We start from the raw sequence: 14,237 nt of genomic DNA on the forward strand, positions 1-14,237 counted from the left end.
CATATTTATTATGGGCATCTTTTTCTCAGCCACCTCATTGGGCATTTTGCCTGTTGTGGTGTTGTATTTGTATTTATAATTTTAGCCATTGCCCCGGATGATGAGCCTGACGGTGCTGAGTCTTTTTTTATTATGAATCCATAAATTATTAATGTGCACACCCGACAATAAAATACAAAAAGAAAATAATAATACAAATAGCAAAAAAAAATAAAAAATACAGCAGCGATAAATTTACAAAACAGCTCTCACATGTCGCCACCACGCGTACAGATGGCTCATTCGGTGCGGTTATATGCTTTTCAGCCATGTCTCGACGTTGCCGACCGGCCCAAGGTGACTTCGTATTGCTTTCAGTTGATCCCCAGCCTCGGTTGAGCTTATGCCGCTTTCAAGGAAACATTTTATTTTCTGGATATTATGCCGAAGTGAACTCTGAAAGAAAAGTCGGGGCAAGCATGACACAAATAAGGATGGCGGGCTCGTGTCCCGGTGGTGTAGATGGTGGCATGCTTGCCCGGTATGCAAGAGCGCCTGGGTTCGGGTCCCGGCGGAAACAGATGACTTTTCTTTCCGAGTTCACCTCAGCATAATATCCAGAAAATAAAATGTTTCTCTGATAACTTGGGCTGAAAAAAACCCATCCATCTCTCTTATGTTTTGGAGTTGCCGACCAGCCCAGGTTCCGGCCAAAGGAACTCTGTACTGCGGACTCCCAGCTGAGCCTCCTGCAATTGGTTGAGCTTTCACTGCCATATTTCGGAGAGTGTGGGCACTCAAGTGCTGTTACTCAATTAACTAACTTAAGTGCTGTTACTCAATTTTAGCCTGCCTAAGAGCATCTTCGAAGGTTCTGTGGTTATTCATCAACCCCAACCTTTTATTTGGGGGAGGGGTATTAACAACGTTTTCCTGATCTGTTCTCCTACTAGAGTCTCGGCTATATAACCTTCAATGCATCTAAAAGACAAGGATTCCAGGCAGATGGCCAATTCCTGAAAAGACCCGCTGGGCTTTTGGTACGAGTTTAGGAAATTCCTAGTGAGGACGAAAACAGGTTCACTGAGGTCGTACTTTACTGCACATCAGTCATACATCGCCATATGGCAATTTCCAACTAATGGAGTTAGGTGGGAAATGAAGGCACCATCTATCGGTGGTCACCCCAGGCTCGATAGGTGAAGAACCTTTTCCGATGTTCTTTTGGCTGGATTCGAACCCATGGAATTTGCGTCAACCTTCATAGTGGAAGACGAGCATCGTGCCACTGCGCCGCTCGGGATCCTTGTACCTGGCTAGGATTTCTGCTTCGTATTGTTCATGAGGATACAAATTTTTGTATTGTAAGTTGTGACGAATAAAATTGGTGGCATCTCCTTTCAATTTCATCCCCAGGGCAACAAGTTTAGGCAACTGGTCGGTGGGGGAAAGATCAGCTGGTCTATTGGTACGAATCGTTCGTTTTGGTGGACTCTTCACAACAGCAATTCGTTATTAGTAGAGCCCGGATTATATACACTGAAACAAATCAAATATGCACTGAAAATCAGGATAAATCTGCTCTCAAGAATGTCGAGATATGACAGGAAATTAAAAATATGTGAAAAAAAATTAGAACAAATACAAATACAAAGTCTACAACAGACAAAATGCCCAACGAGATGGTTGAAAAAATATGTCCATAAAAATCTGGTTGTCGAATATACAGGTTGACTATAATTAAAGTTCCCGTACTCTGAGAATATAGCCAAATATTCAGCATATCTTAATGAGACCATGGGAGATTTATGCACAATAAAAAATAGTTCAATTATCGACCACCAAGTGAATAAGTAGCTTTTTTTTAAATTAAATTTTCCTTTTTCCATGATGTATATAGCGTATATACCAAGTTTCAAAGGAATACATCCACCAGAACGGACGCTGTATGTATAGGTCCGAGAAGTTTCAGTATAGGCCTACTGTTACTGCTCAGACCTATACAGCGCTCATCAATACACCGACACCACTCAGACCTGTGAAGAACCCGTTCTGATGGAGGTATTCCATTGAAACTTGGTATCAGAGTTGCCAGATTGGCGGTTTTCCCGCCAAATTGGGCTGGTTTGAAAACGGTTCGGCGGAAAATTTTTGGCTTTGGCGGGTGGCGGTTTTTCCAAAATTGTGTTCATGGCGAATTTCTCCCTTTTTTCTTTATTTTTCTTTGCTTGCGAACAAAGAAGTTTTTCTTTTTCACTTCAGTCCCCACCTCATGTTGTGTTTCTTCCTGACAAGGCAGAAGGTATGGGGGGGGGGGGGGCATCTCACCCAACTATGGAAAGCCAGAACTTTCAACCATAATGCCTTTGCCACCCAATAATTGAAGGAACCGTAAAACAAAAACTTGGGAACTGTCCTAGGCTCTAGATAGTGGTTTTCAACCTTTATGATACCGCGGCCGGTCGGTTATCATATATCCAATGTAGTATAAGGGAAGTAGTGTGTTGTATATCCAATGACTATAAGGGAAATGGGAGACTTCAGTGACGTCACGAGCTTCGCACGGAGGCCTTCTGCTATAGAAGGTGTTGCTCTGACCCGACGGTTGGGAAACACAATATCTAGACCACAGAAGTGTGAAAGAAACCGTAGCCTCCACAAGCGTGGAGCTGGCAGGGCTCAAGCCCAGGAACCAGTTCTGTAATAATGCATGGGCCCACCAGGGCATGACCCGGGGGCCTCAGAAAAACGAGAGGTGGTTGTATTTTTCGGGGATTTTCCATGTAGGGAATCAGAAAAATCACTTGGCTCTCGGGGCCCAGGATGCTCTTAAAACGAACCCAGAAGAGTAGACAAAAAGAGAACCCTTTTCTTAAATTTTTTGTTTACTAGACCGTGAAAAATCTGGTCTGGGATTTAAAGCCCATACCTAATTTTTAATATCATAGTACCAAATTTCTTAGGCACCTATGCACAATTTGAGGCAGTGTCGTCTTGACGCATTGGCCAACCCGGGCACGTCACGGAGACCTTGAATGAAGAGCGGTGGCGGGGGAAGGGGGGGGGGAAATGAGATATGGTTAAGATTTGCGAGATTAAGCATGGGAATTGGTAAGTAGGCAATTTGCAGTCTGGATAGAGGGCTGAGCAAAATCAATTTGCCCGGGGGCTCATGATGCTTTTAAGACGTCCTCCACTCCAGGCCATCTCTGGGCCGTTTTTCCAGGAGGGAGAATGTGTAGCCCTGACTTTCGCAACTTTTCCAAGAAATCAATTTATTCGGTAAAAAAAACCTATATTTTTACGGAAAAGGGGGGTGGGGAGGAGTTACTGGACTATAACAAGAAAAGCTATAAACCACACCTTTGCAGGCTAGAATATCGTCAAACTGTAGCTCGCTTGTTACTTCATAGATGGCAGCACAAGTTCAAATATTCTGAGCTACTTTTTGGCTACTTTTGAAGAGGATTTTGGCTGCAAATTTTTTAAGGACCTGGCAACTCTGCTTGGTATATACGCTATATGGCATGGGGGGGGGGGGAAAGAGAGGAAATTCAATAAAAAAGCGCCACCTAGTGTTCAAAAATTGAACTATTTTTTCTATTACATAAATCTCTCTCCCATGGTCTCATTAAAATATCCTGAAAATTTGGCTGCATTCAGAGTACGGGAACTCTAATTATAATCACCCTATATGTCTAAACTATATCAAAAATACAGCAACCTACATAAAAAAACCATAAATTATGATAAAATACAAATATACATATTGCCCATAAAAAATGATGGTTGCCTCATCTAAAAGTATGGATAGCTTCTCGATTACATTCTATAATAATGAAGTATGGAACTAAAACTTTAAAGTATAAAAAAATTAAAAATTCTGAAACATTTAAAAGTGCCGAAGAAAAAATGCATAAAAATTTTAAAAATTTGCATTTAAAAATTAAAAATGTACCGAAATATGCATAAAATGAAAAATATGCTTTAAAAATGATGTTATATGCGTCGTGAAAATATTGAAAAATATACGTATAAAATGGAAAAATACGCATTTAAAAATGCTAACGTTTCCCTAAAAAGGAGAAATATGCACAAAATACGAAAAACAAAGTTAATTGAAAAATGCGGAAATATGACCTAAAAATGAAAAATATTTGCAAAATAAGGAAAAAAAATGCATATTAAAAGCACTGAAGTATGGCTTTATACAGAGAAGAAAAATGTGCAGTAAAATTGAAAAAAAAAGTGCAAAAATATTCGTTTAAAAATGCAAAAAATATTCCCTGATTATGAACAATAGGCTACCCAATGGTGAAATATTTTCCTAGAAAAATATAAGAAATTTGATTAAATTTGAAGAATAAAAAGATGAAAATAATCTTGAGGAAAAACATTTGTAAAATAAAAAATGCTAAAAATATGCAATTGCATACGCAGTAACTGTGAAAAGTGCTGAAATATACAATTTCATATGCACTTATGCATTTGCATATTTTGGCCTTTTTTTAGCATTAATGCATAAAATCAAAGAATTTTCGGAATAAGTGCATATTTTTGAAGGTTTATTTGAGCTCAATCACTTTTTTAAAATAATTTTTAAATAAATATTGCTACAATATATTTTCATAACATCTGGTTTTTCCCCCATAAGTGAGATTTAGTGAATTAATAGAAATATCAACCGCTTTATTGTGAGGCTATTAGCGATATGTGAAAAGTGGGGGTTTTTCTAGTGAAAAGTGAATTTTTTTTTAGAAATATCGAAAAATTATTTTGTTACTAATATTTCGTTACTGAGCAGCCACAATTCACTAGAAATTAAAAATGCCTATTTTAAAAATATGTAGAAGTTATTTGCATATGCGGTATATACATATGTAGGGATATTGTTTTGTAAATGAATATACACTATATGCAAAGGTAACAGGGAATATGGCATTTTATTGGCGAACCGTTGATTCTAGAAGTATACTTCCAGTTAGAAAAAGTTGCCGAATAAAAAAAATCACTTTTTATACAGTCCCCGTGTAACCAAAACCCTGTTGGGAAGTTGTTGCCCTGTCCCTCCTGAAGACAACAAAAAAACTTCCATGTTTCCAAGTGCAATATTCACTGAGATATTCGAAAAAGACGGATGAAAATTGGGGGAAAAAACAGCTCTAGATGCGTTAAAACCCGTTTTACCCGCATTTAACGCTATTTTTTTCCCCAAATTTCATCCGTTTTTCGAATTTGAATATCTCAGTGAATATTGCGCTTGGAAACATGGATTTCTTTTGGCATCAGGAGAGACAGGGCAACAACTTTCCAATTGAGCTTTGGGGTACACGGGGAATGTATAAATAGTTAATTTTTTTTATTTTAATTACTATATAACCCCTTGAAACATGAATGACATATCTGAGTACTACACGTTATTTGGGAACGTTTTCTAATTGGAGCTACACCTCTAGGATCAACGTGCCGCCAGTAAAATGCCATACTCCTGTTTGCTATGCACCCTGTATATAAGAAATAGAAAATATACATTTTAAAAACATGTCTGCGCTTTTTTGAGTGGTGATTTTTTTTTTTAATGCATATATTTTCTCATATTTGGTACATTGATCATATATTTTTAACTTTTTCATTATTTTTTTAGTACATAACTTATTCTGGGTTTTTAATACATATTTTGGCATTTTTAAGTGCATACTTGCATATTTTTAGAGCATATTTAGCCACTTCTTTAGTAAATATAATCCTTGCTGCAGATAAAAAAAAATTCTATAAAGTAGGCTGACCATATTCCCTCGAGAAAAATAAGGAACATTCGGATTCCAAATACGGGACACATCGCCAATTACCGCCAAAAATAATGGTGAGAGTGAGCACAGTTGCCGAGTATTGCTAAAATTACTGAAAATCACCAATAGCGGTAAATAAAGGACTACTGAAAATTGCAGTGGGTTAGCATTAGGGATTAACGTTTCCCGGGGTTTTTTCCCAATCCCAGAGAAGTCGGAATTAGACTGCTCGATCCCGGGATTCGGTTATCGTAATCATAGGAGCAATTCAAGTAAATGTAAAGGCATCTAATAACAGATAAAGTAGTTATATTCAAAAGTTATTAGTATTAATATCATTAATAATTATGTATTTATTCATTTGTTATCAAAAAAATTCGAATAACTAATACAGTACATTGATTTGTCGAAATAATTGCTTCTCTTCTCACTGTGAATGCATCTCGCGAATTGCCAATATTGCTTTAAGCCTAAAATCCTATTTAATAATGGGGATAAATTGTTATACTTGAACTATCAAATTATAATATTCTCCTTAATTAGAAGCATTATCGCACCGTAAAATATCCTAAAATATTGCTGGACATATAATGTAATTTTACAAAAAAAAATTATTCAGAAAAATTCACTGAACAGAAAAGTATGAGGGTTTTTTTTCCTTTCGGGGAAATATTTCAATACTTCTAGAAAAATCCTTCAAACAATTTGAGAGCTACGTATGTTTCAGCTTTCAAAAAAACCATTCCATTGAATTAGTTTTTTTAAACAAAAGAATCATATCATTTCATCAGTACCGCAAAATGGTACAACTTTGTGCCACTTTTTGAGGATTTTAAAGAGTATTTCTTTCAATTATACACTTATTTGGCTGAATGTTTTTACTCATTATACCTACATATCTAACCTATTGAATGATGTGTCGGGAAAAAAAAATCTATATTTGATAGGAGGGGAGAGAGAATTTTTTCCATGTGGCATAATCTTGTACACTTGCGGTGTTTTTACAACTTTCGGTAACCCGTTTTCTGCCTTAAAAATGCATTATAAACTCTATCTGGCACATTCTTGTCACTTCATTTATCGTTTCTATACGTATCCTGCTTTAATATAAACCCTCCAAGTGCGCTAACCAATACACCAGAGACACTTTTCAACACTCAAAATATAATATTTTTAAGTTTTTTCTATTATACTCGGAGTTTTATTATGGGTGTTTGAAGAATACTGACAGTTATAATAATTACGCAGTATCTGAAGAAATGCTAAACACCTCTAGATGTTTTCTAAATTCAGTTTAAATCTGTTGATGCTAGGTAAGAGTGAAACAAATTTAATTTTTTGTCATTTACAATAGTGAAAATGCTAGACGTGTACCAAATCGAAGATAGACAGTACTATTTATTTATACATTTATTTAATGCCCGCGAATCTAAATAAGTTATTCTGTGTAAAAAAAATCATGAATATGCAACTATGACTCAAGCAGTGTTATTATCAAAATTTTGCTCTCGGATAAGAAAAAAATTAAGATTTTCCTTTACATAAGAATTAACAAATAATAGCATGTGCAAATTCGTCTCATGAAACTGGAAAATTGTTTCGTTTCATGAAGTTTTCTTGATGTTGAATTAATATTTCCGAGTATTGGATGAATTGTGGATCCAGGCAAACACAAAAAAAAATTCTGAACAGACCAAGGACTAAACAATCGAAACTACTGCTCACTATTATTCCGATTTCCGCGATTCAAAAAGAGAGGGGGGGAAAAAAAAAAGCAGGAACTACCCGAAAACGGACTCGTAACCTGGACCGTTAGGTTAAGAGCCTATAGTCTGTTTCAGGTTAACTTTGCAGTGAAGAGAAAGGTAGAGAGTGTATTCCTTCGCCGCAAAATATAGTTCTCATATATCGGAGGTTTAAGATGAACCTTTATACATAATATTTCAATTTTTTCTATGATTTTGAAAAAAATACTGAAAAAAAATCGTTTTGAACCGATGTTTACTTGTTTAAAATTTTTGAATTATAAAAAATATTGGTCACCATTATTAAAAATCCATAGCAACGGCAACGACACTCTGGCGCGATATCCTAGAAATTTTCCCCGCCAATATCACTGTCGTGTTTTTTTTCGTTACACAATTATATACTGTATATATACATTTTTTTTTTCGTTATTTGGTTGAATTTTCCATAACGATACAATTTTTCATTCAGTTTTACATGCAGTTGTAGGCTTACATAAAAACGAATATTCAATCAGTTTTATTTTCTCCTAAAAATAGGCTTCAGTGAGTTCAGATATTAACTCATAGATTACAAGAAGTGTTTCTCTTCCACGAGAGTGCCGATACTATTGTGACTTGTGAGAGGCCCTCTATGGGTGCAGAAGTTTTGGTTATAGATCCTCCTTTTTTTAATTATTTATTTTTTGCCATGTTTATGGGATAGTTTTAGTTTCCGATCACGGAGAGTGTTGACAGAGTCGCGACTTCCACTCACACGAAAGGACGCCATCTTCCACCCACCTGTTTCTCCCGTTGCCCCTTGCCTTTAGTGTCTCTTCAGATAAAATAAATGAGGGGGGGGGGTCCACAGTGGTCTGGGCTTTCATCTTTTATGTGACAGTTGTGTCTTTATTTTCACCAGAGATAGCCACGCTAAAGTTCTCTGCTGTTCCATTCCTGAATACTATATTTTTGGTTTTTGAACATTCGTTGTAAACAAAACTCCATAAGAATAATCCGTAATAACCATGAGCAGCACATCAACCGTAACAAAAGACTAAAGCTGTCGGGAAAACAAGTGGCATCAACGTATACCGTTTGGGGAAGGGGGGAGGTCGAGTGACGGAAATTTCGGCAAGAAAATTGAGTAAAAAAATTCTAAACTTTTCCGTATCATTATTATTATTTGGTGCTATTCCTGCATTTACACATGAAAACAGAGTTAATCTGCTTCTTCTCAATTTTATTTAATATTAATTTTTTCCATTTAAATTGAAGAAAAAATTAAAAATCCCCAAGTTTTTGAGAGCCATGTTTAATATACAGCATTTTAAAATTATACGTTGCTTTCATAATATTGTTTTGATTTTTTTTTTGTAAATAAATTTCAGCTGAGGGAAGGGAAATATTGCAGAAAAATATGACTTTTTTGAAATTTTTAATGTTACTTACGGCACATCAATGAAGAGTAAGTGACACGCTGATAGAAGATAATTATTTTTTTCTATATTTTAAAACATTTTCTAATCAAAAAACAAAACAAATGATTTCAAAAACCTCACTTTAATTTCTGAAAGTATCGGCAGTGGTTTTCTTTTAATTCTATAATTATTACTAATTTAACTGTGCAATTACGTTACACGTAAAAAATATTTTTCTCAGTGAGATTGGCGAGAATCGGCCATACCTTACCGAGGCCGCGCATCGATACATTGGTTAAGAGGCTCTCGTTCCCATAGCAACGAGTGATGCGGTTCCCTCGTAGCTTCCCCTTCACTGCAAAGTTAACCTGAAACGGACTATAGTGATTTACCAACTGAACTACACGGGCCTGGCGGCCGCGGTTATGTTTGACGACCGCCGCAACAACAACAACATTAATTGCATGAGAGCAGGAATGAGGGTTGAAATATATCATTTCGATTATGTTTTTTCTTTAGTAATGCAAGCTTAAATGAACATCTACGGATTGATCTTGTTTGAAAATGTCAAATGATGCCCTCATTCCGAAACCGTGGCCCGAAATTTATTTCTTTACGCGCCACCCCCTCCTCAAGTTAATGCCTTACCACGTTGATCGACTGAATTTCATGTCTCTGTAAAGCCAATATTACACTACAAAAGTTTTAGAAAAGTTATTTTACTCGCCTAGCGATAACATATTTTAAGCGAGTTAAAAAGTTCACTAAATATTTGAGATTTACATGTTTATTTTGTTGAGGCGGTCATCGAACGTAACATGCACGATATGCCCGGGTAGCTCAGTCGGTAGAGCGTTAGGCTTTTAACCTAACGGTCCAGGGTTCGAGCCCCTGTCCGGGCTATGTCGTTTTTTTTTTTCTCTCTCTTGAATCAAATGGTTGAGAAACTTGGATTGCATAATATAATAATCTTTCTCTCCCCCTCAGGAATTAGTAATCACTCTCGATTAGGGTTTACAATTTTTTTTTTTATACAAAGTTACACTAAACTTTTTGTCCCTGCATCTAGTTTGATAACATAATTCATTTAATATTCGCGAAAGTGTAATCAACATTGAGAAAACTTTATAAAATGTACAATGTTTGGTTTCACGAGACAAAATTCGTATATCCCAGGGGTGCCAACCTTTTGCAAGCCGTGGAACTTTTTAAGAACATTTATGATGCACGTGCCAGTTGTAAAATTTAACGGAGATCACACGTCCTGCTTTTACGGGACACCATTTTTTTTTTCTCTTTAGGCCATGTTCTTGTGTTCCATAAAAATGTTTGTTTTGTCGCCTTTTTAATTCTAAGGCCAATGTTACACTATAACAGTTTTCAAAAATTTCTTTTATAAAACTTGATGAATGCAATGAATAAGCTTATCGGTTACAATCCCTCGAATGCAACCGATTGCATTTGCCAAGGTTTGTAAAAGAACTTTTATGAAACTTTCATAGTGTAATACCGGCCCAAGACCGGAATTACACTATAAAAGTTTCATAAAAGCTCATTTATAAAACTTGAAAAATGCAAGCAATAAGGGCACTGGTTGCATTTGCTTGAATGTAACCGATAACCCCGTACTGGTTGAATTTTTCAAGTTTTATAAATGAACTTTTATGAAATTTTTATAGTGTAATCCCGGCCTAAGGCCAGGTTATTTTATACTATAAAAGTTTTGTAAAAGCACTTTTATAAAACTTGAGAAGTACTATAAAACTTGAAAAATACATCTCATCGGTTACATTCGATCAAATGCAACTGATCTGTTTATTAGTTGCATTTTTCAAGTTTTATAAAAGAACTTTTACAAATATTTTATAGTGTAATCTTAGCCTTAGTGCGTCTTTTCAAATGAAAAACAAACCAAAAACGCATTGAAAAAAAAAAAATCTTCGTGGGCTGTGTTAATGCAATGGCCCCCGGGTCCTCAAGGGCATAAGCGGCCTCGTGATAATGAGATTTAGTACTATTATTTGTTTTGCAAGTGTAAGTATAGTAATCGTTAGGCTAGATGGGGACCCATAATACTGTATCATTTTACTCGGGGGCCGATAGTTCTATCAAAAGATGTTCCTTATTATCTCATAATTTTATTTAATTTGTTTTCGTTTGAATAAAATTAAGCAAAGAAATTGAGTTGAAAATTTTATCATCATCCTTGTTAAGAAGGCCGCTCATACCGAATATACGTTTGGTAGAGTATAAGAATATTGTGGAAGAGATGGTGAAAGACTGAGAGAAAGAAAAATATTTTTCCATTTAAAAATTAAATATAATTTTTTTTCAATTTTTCGTAGTAAATCTTCGAGTGCCATTTCTGATACAATGGATTGCCACTTGTGGCACGCGTGCCGCAGGTTGGGCACCCCCTTGTATATCCCTTTCAGACCCGATTTGTTGGAATTTTCAAAATGTTTTTTGGCATTTTTGATACTCAAAAAATGGCATAAATGTCAGCAAATCTTCATTTTTTCCATTTGTTTTTTCAAATGTTCAGTTTTTTTATTTGTTTATTTTTTTCCTGAAGAAATAATTCGTTTTCTTAAAATTTTTTCAGCCAACATGATATACAAGGTACATTCAACTTCACGTACAATTTTTGCCAGAATTTTACTGCACACTTTTATGAAATGGATTGCACTTTTTTCCACGAGCCATCTCAAAAACCCATTGAAAGTTCAAGTTTAAGTGCTGCTCTCTGATAGAAGTCCCGTCAAACAAAATTTTGTGGACTTGTGATCGCAACCTTGGTGCTTTTTGCTTGAACGCCGACGACATCATCTCAAATAGATCAGGCAGATTCTTTTTGGGAAGCGTCACTGGCGTAAGAAAAATTTCCATGATCATTCGGTTGAGTGATTATGTGATAGAGTATTTTTATTTGTTAGCTTCACTTATTTCGATTCATATTTAATTAAATACATAATTAGATTCCATTACTTTTTCGATTTGCCACAGGCTTTGTATTTTTACAATTGTCTATCAAAAAATGAAATTTATTTTACTCGCCTGGCAATAACATGTTTTAAGCGAGTTAAAAAATTGGTGTTTATTAGTTTACTTTACATGTTTATTTTGTTGAGGCGGTCATCGAACGTAACATGCGCGATATGCCCGGGTAGCTCAGTCGGTAGAGCGTTAGGCTTTTAACCTAACGGTCCAGGGTTCGAGCCCCTGTCCGGGCTTTGCCCTTTTTTTTTCCCTCCACTTGAATCCAATGGTTTTGACACTTGGGTTGCATAATATAATAATCTCTGTCTCCCCCACAGTAATTGGTAATCACTCTCGATTAGGGTTTAGAATTTTTTTTTTTCACAAAGGTACACTAAAGTTTTTGTCCCTGGATCTAGTTTGATAACATAATTCACTTAATATTCGCGAAAGTGTAATCAACATTAAAAAAAGTATAAAATGTACAATATTTGGGATTTCAAGAGACAAAATTCGTATATCCCTTTCATACAGGGTGATAACTATCGACCACCCAATAATTGCACACGTGATTCCTTGTGAAAAACTAATATGGAAAATTGTTTTCCGTTTTAGGATCCGACGAATATTTAATGAGTTATGATCCTTTGAATATTTGTGATGTGTCATTTTTCTAACGGTCAGTCACGTGCCAAACGCCCAACCAAAGTAGATTTTTCCGCTAGCAGTGGGTTGCCACTTCTTGAAATGTATTCCATCCTTTCTTTGATACCGAGCACAACCCAGGTCTATCGCCATGGACAATTTACTACCAAGTGAAGTGCGCCAGACGTGTATGTGGGTGTATCTAACAGTCTCAATGCGTATCTAGTGTCGTGTCTGATTTTTCAGTGCTGCCAAAAAACCTTCCCACACCAGCCTCCTGGGTGAGAGCCAGATATCCTAACCACTAGACGATTAAAGATGATTTTAAAGATGATTTTGCACGGAATATTTTTAATTATTTGCCATAAATACCCTTTAAAACACCATATGAAGGTCCCTGTTCATCAATATATGATGTACCCACATACGTCTATCCCTCCGTTTCCTTCTGAGATGGAGATATAGCAAGTGTAACTGCCTTTTGTGTGTCCATACTTTACAATTTTATACAATAAAACCTGCCAACAACGGCCACTGACGGGACCAAAATGATAAGCCGTTCTGTTCATTACGAATATTTAATTGACTACATACTTTAATAACTTTTAAATTTAATTTAAAATTTTTAATTTTTTTCTTTTTAAATTTTTAAAATTATTTTAAAAATATAAATATTTGAAATATTATTTTAAATATTTATTATTATTTTTTAATTTTTAATCTTCTAATTTTTTTAAATTTAAAAAAAAATACTTTTATTAAACAATGTTATCCACGTACGGTGCTCACTCAGGGCCGGATTAAGACGTTTGAAGACCCTAGCACTTGAATATTTTTGGTGGTTCCCCGATACCTGCAAGTATATTTTACTCTATATTCAGTCTATAAACTTAAAAAAATGAAATTTTATATTTCAGATGTGACTAATCTAAGGATGGGATTTCACTCTAAAAGGTTTATGAAAGTTATTTTATCAAACTTGAAAAAAGCAATTAATAAATTTATCGGTTGCATTCGAGCAAATGAAACCGATAAATTTATTAGTTGCTTTTTTTTAAAAGAATTATTATAAAATTTTTATAGTGTAATCTTGACTTAAGGCCGGGATTATACTATAAAGTTTTATAAAAGAACCTTTATAAAAGTTGAAAAATTCAACCAATAGGCGCATCGGTTGCATTCGGGCGAACTTAACTGATCAGCCTATTGGTTGCATTTTTCAAGTTTTATAAACGATAGTGTAATCCCGGCCTAAGACAGAATTGTGATGTGACTATTTATAAGCACAGACATTTTGAAAGTCTCCACCCCTCCCCTTTTTTTCTACTTGCAAATTCTTTGATATCTCAAGAATTTATGCATCTTTAGTGCTCGTGTGAAAGGGTATGCGTACCCACGTCCGCATACGCATCCGCTCCGTGTGAAAGGGGCCTAAGTTCGGTCTTCTTTCACGATGATTGGCAGTTTTTCTCTCTATGTTGTGTGATAGTATAACTTTATTGTTACGTGTAATTACGTGTTTGTTTCATCCACTATATAGGCAAATGTATCACCAGATTAGTGAAGTGTTAGCCAAATGAGATCTACTTGAACATTTTTTTAACCAAATCAACACTTTTATGTCAAAATGTGGTAATTTCTCCTTTTTCACTATCAAGTCAAATTTTGTCAGGTAACGTACATACAGTGCGTTGTGT

At 35.5% G+C, this 14,237-nt stretch overlaps 2 non-coding genes across 2 annotated transcripts; both read left to right on the top strand.

Annotated features, from left to right (window-relative positions):
* Positions 1–9,745: 9,745 nt before the first annotated feature.
* Positions 9,746–9,818, top strand: TRNAK-UUU (transfer RNA lysine (anticodon UUU)). Its single transcript has one exon. It is a non-coding gene; the product is annotated as a tRNA-Lys (tRNA).
* A 2,258-nt stretch (positions 9,819–12,076) lies between these two features.
* TRNAK-UUU (transfer RNA lysine (anticodon UUU)) lies at positions 12,077–12,149 on the top strand. Its single transcript has one exon. It is a non-coding gene; the product is annotated as a tRNA-Lys (tRNA).
* The last annotated feature ends 2,088 nt before the right edge of the window (positions 12,150–14,237 follow it).

Source organism: Pholcus phalangioides, unplaced genomic scaffold (genome assembly GCF_987345545.1).
Source record: "Pholcus phalangioides strain wild (caught in Gottingen) unplaced genomic scaffold, Ppha-v1.0 ptg000017l_1, whole genome shotgun sequence".
Lineage (NCBI taxonomy): Eukaryota > Metazoa > Arthropoda > Arachnida > Araneae > Pholcidae > Pholcus > Pholcus phalangioides.